General features: G+C 45.3%; 1 long non-coding RNA gene across 1 annotated transcript in view; it reads right to left on the bottom strand.

Moving 5' to 3' along the window:
• LOC143836758 (uncharacterized) overlaps positions 1 to 14,307 on the bottom strand; it is a 277,206-nt gene extending 262,899 nt beyond the window's left edge. Inside the window, exon 1 of the long non-coding RNA XR_013230712.1 lies at positions 14,181 to 14,307. This is a non-coding gene — a long non-coding RNA (uncharacterized LOC143836758). The remainder of the gene's footprint in view (positions 1 to 14,180) is intronic.
• Between the last annotated feature and the right edge of the window lie 1,720 nt (positions 14,308 to 16,027).

The following is a 16,027-nucleotide window of genomic DNA, read 5'->3' as shown; positions in this document are numbered from 1 at the left end:
GCTTCAAAAATGGCAAGGGAAGGGGTTTGGAAAACCATCTAATGAAAATGGAAAGGAGGCGGCCACTAGATCCTGACTGTTCCCCCACACTCTCCTGCCATCCGAGATCTCCAGGGGGATCTCTTGATGCAGGGAAGTTTCCCTCTAGCTCAGCTGTTGAAGGAAATGACCCAGCCCTTGTCTTCACTTTCATTTTGACAGTCCCAGCAATGGTACAACTTTACGACAGGAAGAGATATAGTTGCTTGGGACAACAACAAAAAATGAGTCCAATAGCACCTTTAAGACCAATAAAGATTTATTCAAGGCGTGAGCTTTCATGTGCAGGCAAACTTGGAAGTTTGGTTTGTTTTAAGGCTGTCTTAGTCTTTGTTTCAGTAGTCAGACTGGGGTTTCTTGACAGTCCTGGAAGGGATTCCTGAATTCTTTATGTTTATTTAATTTCTATGCTGGTTTTCAACAAGATAAAGACATTAGACAGCAAGAACACCCTCTCACCGAAAATAAATTTAAAATACATCCAATATCCCAATTTAAATAGGAATTTTAAATAGCGACATGGCAGGTAAAATCAATTGATCGGAGTTAATTCATATTTTTAAAATTGTTAAACATTTATTGGGTGATAAGACCATATATGGTCATGTCAACCTGCCCCAGCCATGGCCAATGATGGGCCTGGAGGGGGTGGGAAAGGGGTGGGCGTGTACAACTATGCTTTCTTGAAGCTTCAAGAATGTTTCAGGGGTTTCTCAATGGGAAAAAAAGTTGAGAAAGGCTCTCTTACAGAATAACCTTACATCTTTTAAAGACAGGAGACTAAAATCCAGAAACTCACTTGATCAAAGGTTTAGTGTGGGCAACAAGCCAACTGTGCAGTTTCTCATTGGTCCTTTGCCTGCACCCTAGGAGGTGAGGGTGAAAAAAACAGAGACTTTGGTCTGTGGATGCAGCAGCCAGCAGGGCCAGGTGGGGCCTGGAGAGGCCCAGAATTATAACTGATCTCCAAACTACAGAGAGCTTGGATGAGAGCTTTAGAAGGCAGACTGTATGGCATCACACACATTCTCCCCAAGCCCCGTCCCAAAGCTCTGCCCCCAAATATCTCAGAACTGGCCAACTCAGCGTCTGTAGCTGTAGCCCATCAGGGTTCCATTTGCTTGTTTAGTTTGCAAAACAGCTTCTGAAGAAAATTTACTGGAGTGTTCAGAATCTGGAATTTCAGCAGCCAGTCCATAAATACTCCTTACCATGGGAAAATCCAGGTTAAAATCCTACCTTAAAATTTAATTTGTTTGTGTATAATCATTTCCCGGTGAACCTTTTGCATTTGTGTAGTGCCAGTTCACAGCAGCCAGGAAGAAGGGGAGAGAGGCACAATTTTAATAAGTAACTGGGAAGTGGCCTTTCTTTCTTTTCATGTGGCTGTTATTTTAATTCTGTTGTTTCTTTTGTTCTTTTTGTTTTGCTTTGCTTTGCCATGCTGCACTTGCAGTGATATTTTACTACTGCTTTTCATCAGGCTTTTTGAAGCCACCTCCAGTTCTGATGAGACTGGGATATAAATAAATGCATGTCCAATGACATTTTAAAGACTAGCAGATCTATTCCAGCTTCAGCTTAAATAAGTCAGGGTCTATTTTGTGAAAGGTTTTTAGGGGGAACTACAAGGCTCCAAAGAGACATGGTATAACCTAATCTCATCCATTCTCAGAAGCTAAACCAAGGTTGTTACTCGAATAGGAGGCTGCCAAGGAAGGCTCTGTAGAAGAAGGCAAGGGCCTCACCTGTTGAATAACTTGTTTTGAAAAACCCTGTTCTAGGTTCCCAATAAGTTGGTTGCGAATTGATGGCACATACTAGGCTCCAAAAGCCAGGGCTAAGTATGAGGAGATAGAGGACCCAGGGGAACAGCATGCAAAGGGGACTGTGACTGAAAGGTAGAATCAACAGAAATAGCCAGATTAGTCTGGATCCAACCCAGAATCTATAGCATTCGCAGATATATAGGGTATGCATGCATTTAAACTAATATGACCTCAGGAATGATGATGATGATGTTCTCTGTTCAGTCTTATCTGACCCTCGGTGATTCTACAGGAAAGTTTTTGCCATAAATTTCTGTCCATGACTCCTTCTTTTAGTTGGTTCATGGTCATCCCTGTATCGGCTTTGATCGTGCCGAGCCAGCGGATCCTCTGGCAGCCACGTTTCCTTTTGCCGCTGACCATGCTGAGCATTAATGGTTTCTCCAAAGAGTTTGATCGCGTGATGTGTCCAAAGTAAGTGAGCTTCTAATGACCTCGTTGGTTTGCTCCTCTCTAAAACTATCCTGTTGGTAACTTTGGCTGTCCATGGTGTTTGCAGCATTCGTCTCCAGCACCATAATTCGAAGGCATCTATTCTCCTCCTGTCTTCCTTCTTCAGGGTTCAGGGTTCATAACGGTGGTTATGGGGAAGACAACGGTGTTGACTAGCCGGCACTTTGTATTAAGGCTGATTTCCTTACTCTTCCATATTCGGTTCACGCCTAACATGGGTTCCAGCCCAATGTTATTCGCCGTTTGATTTCACGGCTGCATCCACCACTTTGATTGATCATAGAGCCAAGGAACGATACATCCAGCAAAAGACCTCTGTACACTGACAAGGTCTCCCCAAGGATATTCGCATGGGACTGCATAGTTAGCCCTCATTTCCCAGCAGCCCAATGTTGCTGTGATAAGAAGGCTTTACCCTATCATCATGTCTGAAATGCAACCACATTGTAAAAGTGGCTCAAAGAACCTCATAGCCATGGTCAGTCCAAAACCTCTTTGATTAATAGTGCGGTGCCAGCGTGGTGTAGTGGTTAAGAGTAGTGACTTCTACTCCGGTGAGCCGGGTTTGATTCCACGCTCCTCCACATTCAGCTGGCTGGGGGATCTTTCACTAGTCACAGTCCTGATTAAGTGCTGTTCTGCCTGAGAAGTTCTGTCAGAGCTCTCTCAGCGCCACCTACCTCACAGGGTGTCTGTTGTGGGGATAGGGAGGGAAGTAGTAAGACGCTTGTAGTAAGACGTTTTGAGGCTCCTCCGGGCAGTGAAAAGCAGGGTATAAAAAACAGCTACTTCTTCTAGCGATTACAAGGAAAAGTTTTAACCAAGAATGAGATCACATCTCTGTTGAAGAAAGTATGCTTGTATCTACCATCAAGTTGCAGCCAACTTACAGCAAGGAGTTTTCAAGGAAAATGAGAAGTAGAGATGTTTTGCCATTGCCCTGCTTCCTCTGCAGAGTCTTCCTTGGTGGGCCCCTTCCAAATACTAACCCTACTTGGCTTCAGAGATCAGATAAGATGAGGCTAAACCACACCATTCCAAATCTCCACTGGAGAGGGTATACAACAAAAAATTAATCATGCATGGGGGAAGCACCCTGTAGAATCAACATTTGGGATCCAGGTAATCATTATCAGTCAAGAACACTTTCGTTGAGTCCCGCACCTATCCTTTTAGGGTAGTGCAGATGACTTTCAACTATCAGATGGCACCGGGGAACTTATCTTTCTGCTTTTTGATCTCCTGGAAATGGAATTCTAAGCAGAGTTCCTCTCTTCTGTTGTGGCCCAGGAAAATGCGGAATTTGTCACTGTTGAGAAAATTGCCCATCAGTGTAGAATGTCAACAAGGGGATCAAAAGGGGGCAAAATCCAGCTTTCTGGGACCCTGTTTACTGACTTTGCAAAAAGGCTACCTGGATCTGCTTCTCAAATAAAAACACATTTTGTTTATCAGTACTTTGGCTGAGACTTTTACACTTACATTCCTATCTCTCTTTAACACCTCCATGATCTGCAGTGAAATCTGAAGCAGACTTGCACCTTCCCAAATCAGTGGGAGCCAATGAGCTTCTCTCTGCTTTAATTTAAATAACATGCTTTCATTTCAAATGGATTCTTTTTTCTTTCTTTTTTTTTACTTTGCACTATGTACCCCCATCTGTGGTGTGCATGTTCTTTGATGGACTATCCGGAGAGAAGCAAATTATCTAAAAAAGAACAAAAAGGTGTTGCTGTTTTTTAAAAATGATACTTTCCTCTTTCATGATTTTTCTCATACTTTGATTCCAGAGGAATGTATCGCTCCGGAGAGTTTAGACTGGCAGGAGCAAAGCGGGCTTGGTACAAGCCATATTATAACGTACAAATTAGGGAAGTAGCAATTTAAGACTGGACTATAATCTCTGTTAATCTGTCTGCTGAAAGCCAGCATGATGTAATGATTAAGGGCAAAGACAACCTGTCAGTCGGAATCTGAGACCACTAGATCCCCAATCCAGTTGAATGTGAAAGCCTTTGGGTGGAGGTGATCATTTGAGGTTTATAAATCACTTGATTGGGATTTATTGTTATGGGAGGAAATCTTGTGATGTAAAAATAAGTCATTGAGGAAGTTGTTTGAAAATGAGTAATCTGCCTAGGAACTCCTTCTGACTTTCGACGTCATAGGAATAAATAGAATTTGCCATCATCAGTTTTGCTATCAGGCCACACATACACACCCCACCCTTGTAGTAGTTTTCAACAGAATTCATTTTTCTCCCTCAGTGACAGTACGCCTACTTTTCCCAAATATCCACTACATTAGGCAGGTATGCACAAGGCACATGAAGTCTCAGACCAGTGGCTCTAGGAATCAGAAACAGGTCTCTTCTGCTTGGTACAACCGAAGTAACTTGCCAGATGCAGGAGCTGTGGGTTTCCTCTCTGCTAGTATCTGGCTAGAGGGAAGTACTGCAGCTTCTAATCCAGCAGTTGTCAGGTGACAGAACAGGGCCAATAGCATTCTGTCTTGCAGCTTGCTGAGTGACCTTCGGCCAGTCAAAATTATCTATCCCACAGGGTGTCTTGTTGCTGGGAAAGGAAGGGAATGCAATTGTAAGCCACTTTGAGACTCCTGTGAACTGTGAAAAGTGGGGTATAAAAAACAATTCTTCTTCTACTACTCTTATGCCTTAAAAAAAAAAAGGGGTGGGGGAGAACACTTGACTGCCAACTCAGGACAGCATAGAGCAGGGGACAGAGCAGGGAGTCAAAAGAAGGGAGAGAAATTGGCTGCTGCATACCTTCTCCAAGCTGAGGGCTACAGGGCAGAACTGAGAAATTGATGGGGGAAAGGGAGAAAGACAGGAAACTTAAAAACTATTTCTTAAGGCAACAAAAACATACCTAAGTTTTTTTCTATTCCACACTTTACGCATTTAAAGTATTTCAAACATATCGCGACGACTCTACATCAACCTCTTGGAGCAGGGCCACATTAGAAACATTCAAAGTGCTTCAAACACATCACGACGACTCTACCTCAACCCTTTGAGGCAGGGCCACATTATAAACTTTCAAACTGATTCAAATATATCATGACAATTCTACCTCAACCCTCTGAGGCAGGCCCACATTAGAAACATAAACATTCAAAACACATCATGACAACTCTACCTCAACCCCTTGAGGTAGGCCCACATTAGAAACATTCCAAGTGCTTCAAACACGTCACGACAACTCTATCTCAACCCTTTGAGGCAGGCCCACATTATAAACATAAACATTCAAAGTGCTTCGAAAACATCACGACAACTCTACCTCAACTCTTTAAGGTAGGCTGACATTAGAAACATTCAAAATGCTTCAAACACATCACGACAACTCTATCTCAACCCTTTGAGGCAGGCCCACATTATAAACGTTCAAAGGGCTTGAAATATATCATGACCATGCTACCTGAACTCTTTGAGGTTGGCCCACATTAAAAACACTTTGAGGTGGGCCACCCCTCTCACTCCCTTCTGCCCTCCTCTTCCCTTTTCCTTCTGGTTCCTATGATCTAATATCAGACCGGCCAGGCCCCCTTACTGTCACTAATGCAACAGTGATATATGCCGTTTTTAGACTGTTTTAAATTGTTTTAGTTTATTGTACTTGATTTCATATATAACCCAGCACGAGACAGTACCACTGTGAGGGGCGGTATAGAAATCCCCAAATAAATAAATAAATGACCCCCTATAGTAGAGATAGAGGATGGAGAAGCTTGCCTTAATGCCATATAATGAGCATACAGCTGGAATTTGAACCCAGTACTTCCTGCCTCAGAGCAAACATGGTGAGCCATCATCTGACCAATCATCAAAATCTCTTTTGGGTGGATTTAAAAAAATATATATTTAAACCATCTTAAACAAGAGCAATAATAAAACACAAATAATGATACGGATATTGTATACAAAATGGGAGTTTCATTCTCCAGCACAGTACTGATATTACGTACACAAGGAGCGATCTACCCCAACCTGCTCCCTCCCCTCCCCTCCCCCGTGGATACGCCACCTACACAGGTACCGATCTTGGGAAGGGCAGAGTCAAGTTGGAACAAGTCGCAAGCTGTTTCCAGAACACTGTGCTAAAACATCTACAGCTTTCAACACTTAAATATCAGAGAGGTGTCAAAATCCGAAAGTACCATCTGCCCCAGTAGCCATATGAAACAGTTCTGAAACATCGCAACCACTGGGCTACAAAGAGCTTAAGGGTGGGGTACAAACAGGCAGAACGTCCATAGATGGGGCATTACAGAAGATCTACATGCCAACCAAGGTGCCAGATTTTCCCTGATGGTAAACTCTCCCTTAGTAATGCACTGGTAGTTATTGATGGAGACATTTGAGTAGTCTCTGTGCTAACCTGGATACGCTCTGCACTTGACTGGAAGCGGGCTGTTGTGTTGGATTACACATATCCACAACTTGGTTCAATTTTGAGCCCCCGTACACACACCTTCTCCTACACGTTCCTCCAGAGAAACGGGGTCGGTTCTGCCTTTTTTCCTGCTACTGCTAAAATATTGATTGGGGAATTTGAAAATTTGAAATGATTTAGGAGTCCCTCGATGGAGAACGTAATGTACTGTGCTGGCTGCATTATGAGCCATCTATCACCTGTCAGCAAGCAGCAAAAAAGTGACAGAATCAATACAAACGTGTCTGAAGATGGTTTTAACTCATTTCCCTTCCCCTCGGGCACAGACTGGCGAAGGCAGAGGGAACTGTAGTGCTAAATGCAAAGGCAAGCTAAGCAAACAGGACGCCGAACTAAGTTTTCACTTTGCTTTGCCTTGGGCCCAGAGCACAAACTTGTGGCATCCCCAAAAGAAGCAAGTGGTCTTCTCCACATACATCTAATGAGGAAGGAGACCACCTTTCAGAGCTGGCTTTCTCAGCCAGGGTTTTGTGAAATCTTGGGGTTTCTTGACTGCCCTGGAAGGGATTCCCGAATGGGTGGGAGTCAATTAATTTTTAAAATATATTTTTTAATTTGTTAAACATTTATCGGGTGATATGACCATATATGATCATGTCGACTCACCTCCTCCTTCCCAAAATGGCCAGTGATGGGCCTGGAGGGGGTGGGAAGGCATGTACCTAGTAGGCATGTACCTAACTATGCTTCCCAACCATATTCTACACGATTGCACCACTTCTGGGGTTTCTGGAAGCCTGAAGAAGGTTTCAGGGGTTTCTCAATGGTAAGAAAGTTGAGAAAGGCTGTCTCAGAGGATTCAGACAACCACCTAACATTCAGGGAAGACAGCTACCTGATCCCTAAAAAAAAAGTTACCTTTTAATAGGGCTGGCAAAAATGGCTGAGTCCAGGGTGACTTAACATCACGTGGGCCTCCCCTTTCTTCTCTCCATGTTTCTCCCACCCCCCTCCTTTCTCGGCTGGGCATATGTTCCAAGCCAAAACCCAACCTACAGGCCAGACTGAAGATGATTAGGATAGGTTGGTGTGGTGGCTTAAGTTGGGAGTTTTAACTTTAGGATGATTTAAAATTTGATTATGTTTTAATTTACGTTGCAAGCTGCCCCGAGCCCACTTGTGGAGAGGGATGGTCTGAAGAAGAAGCAGAAGCAGAAGAAGAAGAAAAAGTTTTTGAGTTCTGCAACAATTTTCATAGGCTGCATATTTTTGAAAGGAGGGGAGGGAAAATAGATCTCATTAGGGTACCTGGAGATCTCCCAGGCTTACAACAGGACGCCAGGGTCTTATCTGCACTGGTCTTTTTATCCTCTGTCAGCTCGAATTTAAAAGAGCAAACTTACCTGATCCATTTTCCACTCTGTTGCCAATCGGGTTAATTATTCCATCTACAACTTCCTGGCTCTACTCTAGAGTCACACCACCTTTTCCCTGAGTTATCTGAGAGTGGATATTATCCACTTAACTGGAAAAAAGCACTCTGAAAGCCCACTCTTCCATCTTTTGCCTTCTCAGTTCCCCCCCCCCTTCTAGTCTAGCTGCACCTACATTGTTCTCCCTGCGACTGCTGCTACACTTTCCCCCATCTCCCACCTGCTCTGGCCGGTCAGGAAAACAAAAATCAAAACAAAAATCAATAAATTGCCACATGCTCCTTCAGCATTCCCTCTTCCCCTAGCTTACACTTGCTGTAGAGTCAGGGGACAAAAGGCTGGAAATAAAGCCCTCTCCAGCATCATGCTCTTTCAGTGCTGTCTGAAGCTTCACACAACCTGTTCTTCTCTCTCCCCACCCCTCACCCTGCACTGTAGCTTCAGACCTGGCCAGGAAGGGAGGTGAAAGTAAAAGGTACCTACAGGTGCTGGCACGTGACCGCATCCCCAACACTTTATGGGGCTCACAGATCCCACAGAAGGCTGAGAGCAGGGAAAGGATGTTGCTGTTCATATACTGCCCATATTGTTGAACAATTTTAGCTGAAGACAGAATGGATCAAATCACAGATCAACAGAAGACCAAAGGGGTAATAGTACCTTGTGTTGGGAGGAGACCACAAGGGCAGCGCAGTATCGTCCCATGTTTATTTTCCTGCACTGGCAAATACCTTTATTGGCTTCAAAGGAGCAAGTGGCTACAGGATAGCTCTGTGTGGGTGTTAAGTGCCAACAAGATACCTTCAGCCTATGCTGACCCAAGAAATGAATGACCTCCAAAACATATTATCATTTAACAACCTGGCTCCAGTCTTGCCAACTGAGGGCCATGGCTTCCTTGATGGAGTCAGTCCATCTCATGCTAGAGTTTCCTCTTTTCCTGCTGCCTTCAACTTTTTCTAGCATTATTGTCTATGACTTGTATCCTCTCAGAATGTAACCAAAGTACTATACCCTCAGTTTAGTTCTTTTAGCCAGCTTGGTGTAGTGGTTAAGAGCGGGAGCCTCTAATTTGGAGAACTAGATTCGATTCCCCACTCCTCCGCCACATGCAACCAGCTGGGTGACCCTGGGCCAATCACAGATCTCTCAGAGCTCTTTCAGCCTCACCCACCTTACAGGGTGTCTGTTGTGGGGAGAGGAAGGGTAGGCAATTGTAAACCTTTGTAGATGGTTGTCCTGTTTTAAGGAGGGCTATGGGGTTTTTTGTTTGCTTTTGCCATCTGGCAAGTTCTTGTTGTATTTGTAGTAATTGGGGTTTTGATGGTTTTTTATTGCATGGATTGTTTTTATGTGACCCACCGCGAGCCATTTTCTGAGAGTGGTGGGCTATAAATCCAATTATTAAATAAAAATAAATAAACCACTTTGAGATTCCGAGAAGTTAACAGTGAGGTACAAAAACAAAATCTTCTTCTCTAGCTTCGAGAACAGGCTTTGTCAACCAGGGATTCATGAGAGCCTAGAGTTTCCTGACGTCCCTGGAAGGGCTTCTCCAAATAGGCGGGAGTTAATTTTTATATTTTTCCTCCACCCTCCCAAAAATGCCATTTGGTTTTCTCCTCACGTTCCTCCACTGAAGCTGGAGGCAGTTCCAAAGTACCTACAAGGCATCTATAGTTTGCCAATTTTCCTGAATCTCTCCTGGAAATACAACTAATCTCCAGTTTACAGTGGTGGTCCCCAACTGGCCTGGTGCCAGGCCACGAAGGCCCTGGCACCAGGCCGTGGCTCCCTCTCCCCGCCCCCCCCTGCAGTAAGAAACTCCCCAGGCCGCAAGCTTGTGGCCCAGCAAGCTTCTTGCTGTGGGGGGGGGGGAGGGAAGCAGGGCCGTGCCTGCGCATGCGCGAAAGTGCCACACATGCACATTTTCGGTTGCGCATGGCACAGGCGCGGCAGGTGCGGCCGGGCAATCGCCCTCCCTGCTGCCGCCGGTCCCCAGCCTGAAAAAGGTTGGGGACCACTGGTCTACAGAAACCAGTTCCCCAGGAGTAAATGGCCACCTGTAGGATGGAATTTATGGAATCATAACCCTGCTTTGCTCCCTCTTCCTCCTAATCTCTGTTTCCAGAGTTTAAATAGACAGATTCAAACCACTGTCTGTTTAAAGAATGAATAGATTTATTGAGAATTGAAACAATTGGGGGGGGGGGGAGAAACCTAGCGGTCTAATTGCTCTTCTTCATTTGAAGGCAAACAAGGAGGAAGTGTGCTCAAAGGAAGTCTCCAGTTGAGCCAATCAGGAGGAGATTCTTTGAAAAATACCAGGAAGTTTCTGATCTGAATATGCTAACTACACATCTCCTCCAATACCCCCTGGAGGTTATTCTTCATGTACACTGTTGAATCAAGCACACTGCATCGCTTGCATGATATAACAAACTCCACCTTCCTCAGGTTCAGTCACAAAATCTCCAGGAATTTCTCAGGCTGCAATTAGCGATATTAAAGGCATCACCTTTCAGTCCATGGGGAGAACATGTTCAGAAAAGCTTCCTCTATCTTTCAGTTTTCCAAAATTTTGTGATTGGCCCCAGCACTGGTTGTCAACTCTAGCCTGAGAAACACCTGGACATTTGGGACTTATCCCTGTAATGAGGGAAATTTGAAATGGGATATCACCTAGAGCAGTGGTTCTCAACCTGAGGATCAGGACCCCTTTTGGGGGTTGAATGACCCTTTCACAGGGGGTTGCGGCAGGGCAAGCAGCTTGACCAGGCGGGCCACCCACACAACAGCCTTGCAGGGTAGATCAAGATAGAGGGTTTGTCAGTCTGGAACAGCAGAAAAGAGCGAGATCAGCACGGTGGGACAAGAGGCAGAACTGAACTGAGAAACCCTGGGGAAAAAAACATTTTATATATAATCATGAACAATGGATCTTCACGCCAGTGGTCAGTTTCGGTTTAATTTCTGTGAAAGACCACTTGCATAATTTTATGGTTGGGGGTCACCATATTTTAGGTCACCATATTGGACTAGATGACTCTGGAGATCCCTTCCAACTCTATGATTCTATGTCTAGTGCCATCCTAAACAGATTTATGCACAGTTAAATCCACTGAAGTCTTAGTGCAAGTCTATTCAGAGTTGTGCTGTTACTGAGCTAAAGTTACTGGAGATTTTACATTGACATTGGGAGAAATTCCCTTAAAGGTGAAATCAGTTTAACAATAGAACCAGTTATGTGGAAAGGGTTATTTCCCGATTCTGGGGGTCTTCTAGCAGAACTTGCACTAAGACCTTTTGGGAACACTGTATTTAAGAAGAAATGTTGATTTTTGTAACCTGCTTTTCACTACCTAAAAGAGTGAATCGCCTTAACTTCCTCTCCCCACAACAGATACCCTGTGAGTTGGGTGGGTCTGAGAGAGTTCTGTCAGAACTGCTCTATGAGAACATCTCTAACAAGACTGTGACTAGCCCAAGGTCACCCACCTGGCTACATGTGGAGGAGTGGGGAATCGAACTCAGGTCTCCATATTAGAGGCTGCCACTCTTAACCACTGTGCCAAACTGGCTCTTAAATGCATGCACAGAGCAGCGTATTGAATTAGACTGCCTGTAAGGCTCCTTTCCAACTCTAGGAATTCAGGACTGCACAGTGAGGATGAAGCCAAATGGGCCCCAGGCAGCCAATGATGGTTTCAAACTTGACCCACTCACCTACAAGCATGAGACAATTAGAGAATGTCCAATTCTTTTGCAGAGTTCTGCATTTCAGTGGAACGTGCAGTTAACTCAAAATGTCATGCTCCACCTCAGCTTCCATTCATTTCAATGGAGCATGCATCACATCTATCCTTCGTTGTCAATGGGTCCTGCGCAGGAGAGCTTCCCAATGAATTGCACGGCTTCACCATGCTTCTATTTTGAAACCACACTCCCCCCCTGCAGGAGAATTTCCTCATGGATCATGTCCTTTGCTTTCTGATTCTTGGACTGTGTGCATCTCCTGGGAAAGTGCCATTTTTCTACCTCCAGTCTTTTATGAATAATAAATTTTGATAATAAATTAGAGATGGGATTAAGTGCATTAGGTCACCCTGTCCCTCGCCCCAGGGAACAATGTGGGACTTTCCCCCCCTCTGCTGCAGTATATCCTCCCGCATTGTATCCAGGTTAATTTTTAAACGTCTCAAAGGATGAATAAGAGCGCTCAGAGGCCATGTGCAAAACAGGAGCGCAGGCCAATTGGATCTATCTGTGAAATTTAAGAGGCTAATATATCAGTTTAAACCAGGGCTTTAAAAAAAAGTTTTAGACAAGGTAAGAAAAACAGCTTCACGGTGTTACAGAGCAGAACAGCTCAGCATTACCTGCGCAGTCCTCAGCAGCAGTATATTGGGGTCCGCCAAACAGGGACAACAGCCTAAGTGACCTACGTGATGAGGGAGCCCCATGGGTGGTGGCAGCCTCATGCCCTGACTGGCCCACACTCAGTGACACCAGCCCCAGTGGATAAAGGTTGGCTTGGCAGTGCATTTGCCAGCCTCGGGAATCCTGGTTGCCCAACACGACAGACCCGAGGCTGGGCATGGCAGCTGCTTGTGTTGGACAGAGTGACCGAGAGCCACCCAGCGGAAACCCCCACATCCTTCCGTCTAGCACAGGTGTCAGTGAGGGCTGCCCCCTTGATGCCCACCAGTTTCCTGCCCCACCTTCCTGGCAGTGGGGACAAGCCAAGAGACTCACCGCTCAAGGTGGCTGACCCACCTTGCCCCCCTCTGCTGCTGCCCCTTAGTGGGGGAGGCAGGACATCAGGGGCCAAGGGGGGGGGGCGGTTCACGGGCGGGCATTTCTCTGCACAGGCCCTGCCCGGAGCTCCTGTGCCACCAAACCCCACCGAACTTTGCAAAACATTCGCTCTCCTCTTGGAGCCAGCTCTGCCTCTCCACAGACAGGATATCCACCCAAGGCATCCTCTTGCAATGCGTGATGGACAACTGAATGCTTCCCCCAGACTGGGAGGGCAATAGGAGAGTGGGGCCATCACCAAGAAAACAAGGGTGACCCAGTCTCACTGGCCGCTTTCACACACACTGGGGAATACAGCTGGATTCTCCTTGGGGTTGCCAGGTCCAGGATGGTAATTTGAGGGGTGGAGTCTGTTGGGCAGGACTTGGAGAGGGGAGGGACTTCAGTAAAGTCCACCTTCCAAAGCAGCCTTTTCTCCAGGTGAACTTCTGGAGGTCAGTTGTATTTCCAGGAGATTTCCAGTCACCACCTGGAGGCTGGCAGTCCTATTTTCCCTGTGTGAACAGGAAACCCCATTTGCAAATGATTACTGTAGGGCAGTGAGAGTTCATTACCCAACATATGGGAAAACAGCTGCATCGTGCTAACCATTTCCAGGTGTGTGGTATAGCCAGGAGGTCTGGCACCCAGAGTTTCTAGCTCTTTTAACATCATCCAGGGTGCACCATGAGGAGGCGAGTGAGAACTGCACTCCCATATGATAAATGAATAAAATAATAGTGGTAGCCATACATTTGAGTAGCCAGCTGTGAAGGAAATCATCTGCAAAGGAGGACGGGGATCCAGGGTCTTTAGTTCAGACTGCCAGCTCTGGGTTGGGGAAAACCTGGAGGCTTTGGGGGTGGGGCCTGCAGTTTGGGGTGGGGTTTGGAGAGGGAAGGGACTTCAGTGAGGTTTAATGCCATATAGTCCACCTTCTAAGTAGCCATTTTACCCAGGGGAAGTGAACTCTGTTGTCTGGAGATGAGCTGTAATTCCAGGGGATCCCCCCAGTCCCACTTGGAGGCTGGCATCCCTGCCTTGTTCTGGATTATGCAGCTTTTTAGGGAGACACGTGAAATGCTGCACCAATAAAAATACCTTCTTTCACCCACTATGAAAGATACAGAATCCATATTATCAGCATATGAAGCAGCTTTACACAACCATTAGTATATCAATTTCAATAGCATCTACTCCAACTACCAGTGTACCTCCAAGTGCTGGGATAGAAGCCTTGCATTGCTGCTACTAATCTGTATCAGGCCTTCTTCACTGAAGATGCTGGGGAGTGAAGCTGGGACCTTCTGTGTCCAAAGCAGACTCCTATTTGGTCATGGGTTTTCTTCCACAGCTGGTAATTGTAGAGCAAGTATCCCATTTAAGTTCTAACAATCAAGATAGAGCATGGACCTTAAGGGGGAAGGCACTCTGAAGACCAGGTGCGAATGCTAAGGCAATAAACGTGTCTCTAGTTGTTTCACCTCCATGGCAAGGATCAAAATAGCAGAGTTTGGATGAAGATTATGAGCAGGCACAGGGAAGTCCTTGAGATACCTCCAGCATGCATTTTAGGACTTTAAGAAGAAGCACCAAAACTTTGAATTGCCCCCCCAGGAGCAAATCAACAGCCAGTGCAGATCTTTTGGCGTGGGAATGCTTTTCTAATTCCTTTAAGTTCAGGCAACTCTTGATTGTTTCCAAATCATCAAGAAGATTAGTAGAACACATGTGTGGAATCATGACTCTCAATGTTCTATGGAGCGAGAGGAAATGGCCTAAGCATAGATCACTCTCGCAGTCCTCTCTGTGACCCACCCCCACTTCAGCAAACATTACTCTCTCTTGATTTATCTGGTTTTTAATTCAATGACTTACTATAGTGGAGGGAGGGATCAAAAAATTAGAAGCCTGCCGTGTATAGATAGTTTTTCCCCCCCTTCTTCTCATGCTGACCCGCTTTATTGTCCCTAATAGGTTTTATAAATGGTTTCCAAAATCCAGCAGCAACGGTCTATTTGCTGCCTAGCATAGCATGTAATCTTTCCAAGGGCTGGTATTGATCTTGTTGGAGTCTCCCAGCCACTCACGTCCTTAAGCAAGTCTTCTTAGCAGCCACTTCTCTATGGCAAAGCAGCGTGGCTTCTGGATACCTCAGGTAGTAGCCAACGTGCAGATCATGATGTAAAAGAGTGTGGTTCTAGATGAAGTGATCGGGTTTGGATCTTCCTGTGGGAACCCATTGTGGCTCTGTCCTGTGAAGATCAACACAAAAGAAACTGTAAACATGGTGTGGGGAAGGGTTTTGCACCTGATGCCAATCGAATTTCCTGCAGGCCAGATTGGCCAGGGAATTCTGGTTTGGGGGGGGGCATCATCTGGCATGGAATTGGGGTCAATGTGGGTGGGTAGGTAGGTATGAATTTCCTGCATTCTGCAGGGGGTTGGACTAGATGACCCTGGAGGGCCCTTCCACCTTTTATGATTCCATGTTGGCCAGGCCCTGTATCTTCATGCATCCTTTCTTTAGAACAGAGCCAGTGCACATTTGAACTTCATTCATTTATTCATTTATTTTGGGATTTATATTCTGCCCTGTCTTTGGGAAGTGTTGTAATTAAAATTAAATGAATCACACAGAGATGTGTGCTTAGCTTCTATAAAAAGAGTTTACTAAAATAATTAGAAAAGGTATCCATATTGGACTATAACATCACAAATGGAACAAAAGTTTCTAACTGACTCCGTCTTGGCTTTTTTGAACTCTGGGTAGGAGGAGAATAAAGACACAGGAAACCACACCGTCTACAGGTACACATAATATATCAATTAACTGATCACTGTTTCTAAGGACTACTACAGTTTGCATGGGACTTCTGTCGGAATTGCAATCAGCAAGTAATTTGGTGAAGCCAGCCTTTAAGGGCCATTGCTAAGCTGTTGAAGCAGCTAAGCTGGCACTTTTGTGCACAGTACTAATGCCAGGTGGCCAGGACTGGGAATTGTAGCCATGAGCAATGGAAAAACTCCAGCACATGGTCTGAGAGTCTCCTTTGTTTAA

This window comes from Paroedura picta, chromosome 4, assembly GCF_049243985.1.
Source record: "Paroedura picta isolate Pp20150507F chromosome 4, Ppicta_v3.0, whole genome shotgun sequence".
In the NCBI taxonomy this organism is placed as follows: domain Eukaryota; kingdom Metazoa; phylum Chordata; class Lepidosauria; order Squamata; family Gekkonidae; genus Paroedura; species Paroedura picta.
Note: the sequence above shows the minus strand (reverse complement) of the source record. Positions and strands in the feature narration are given on the sequence as shown.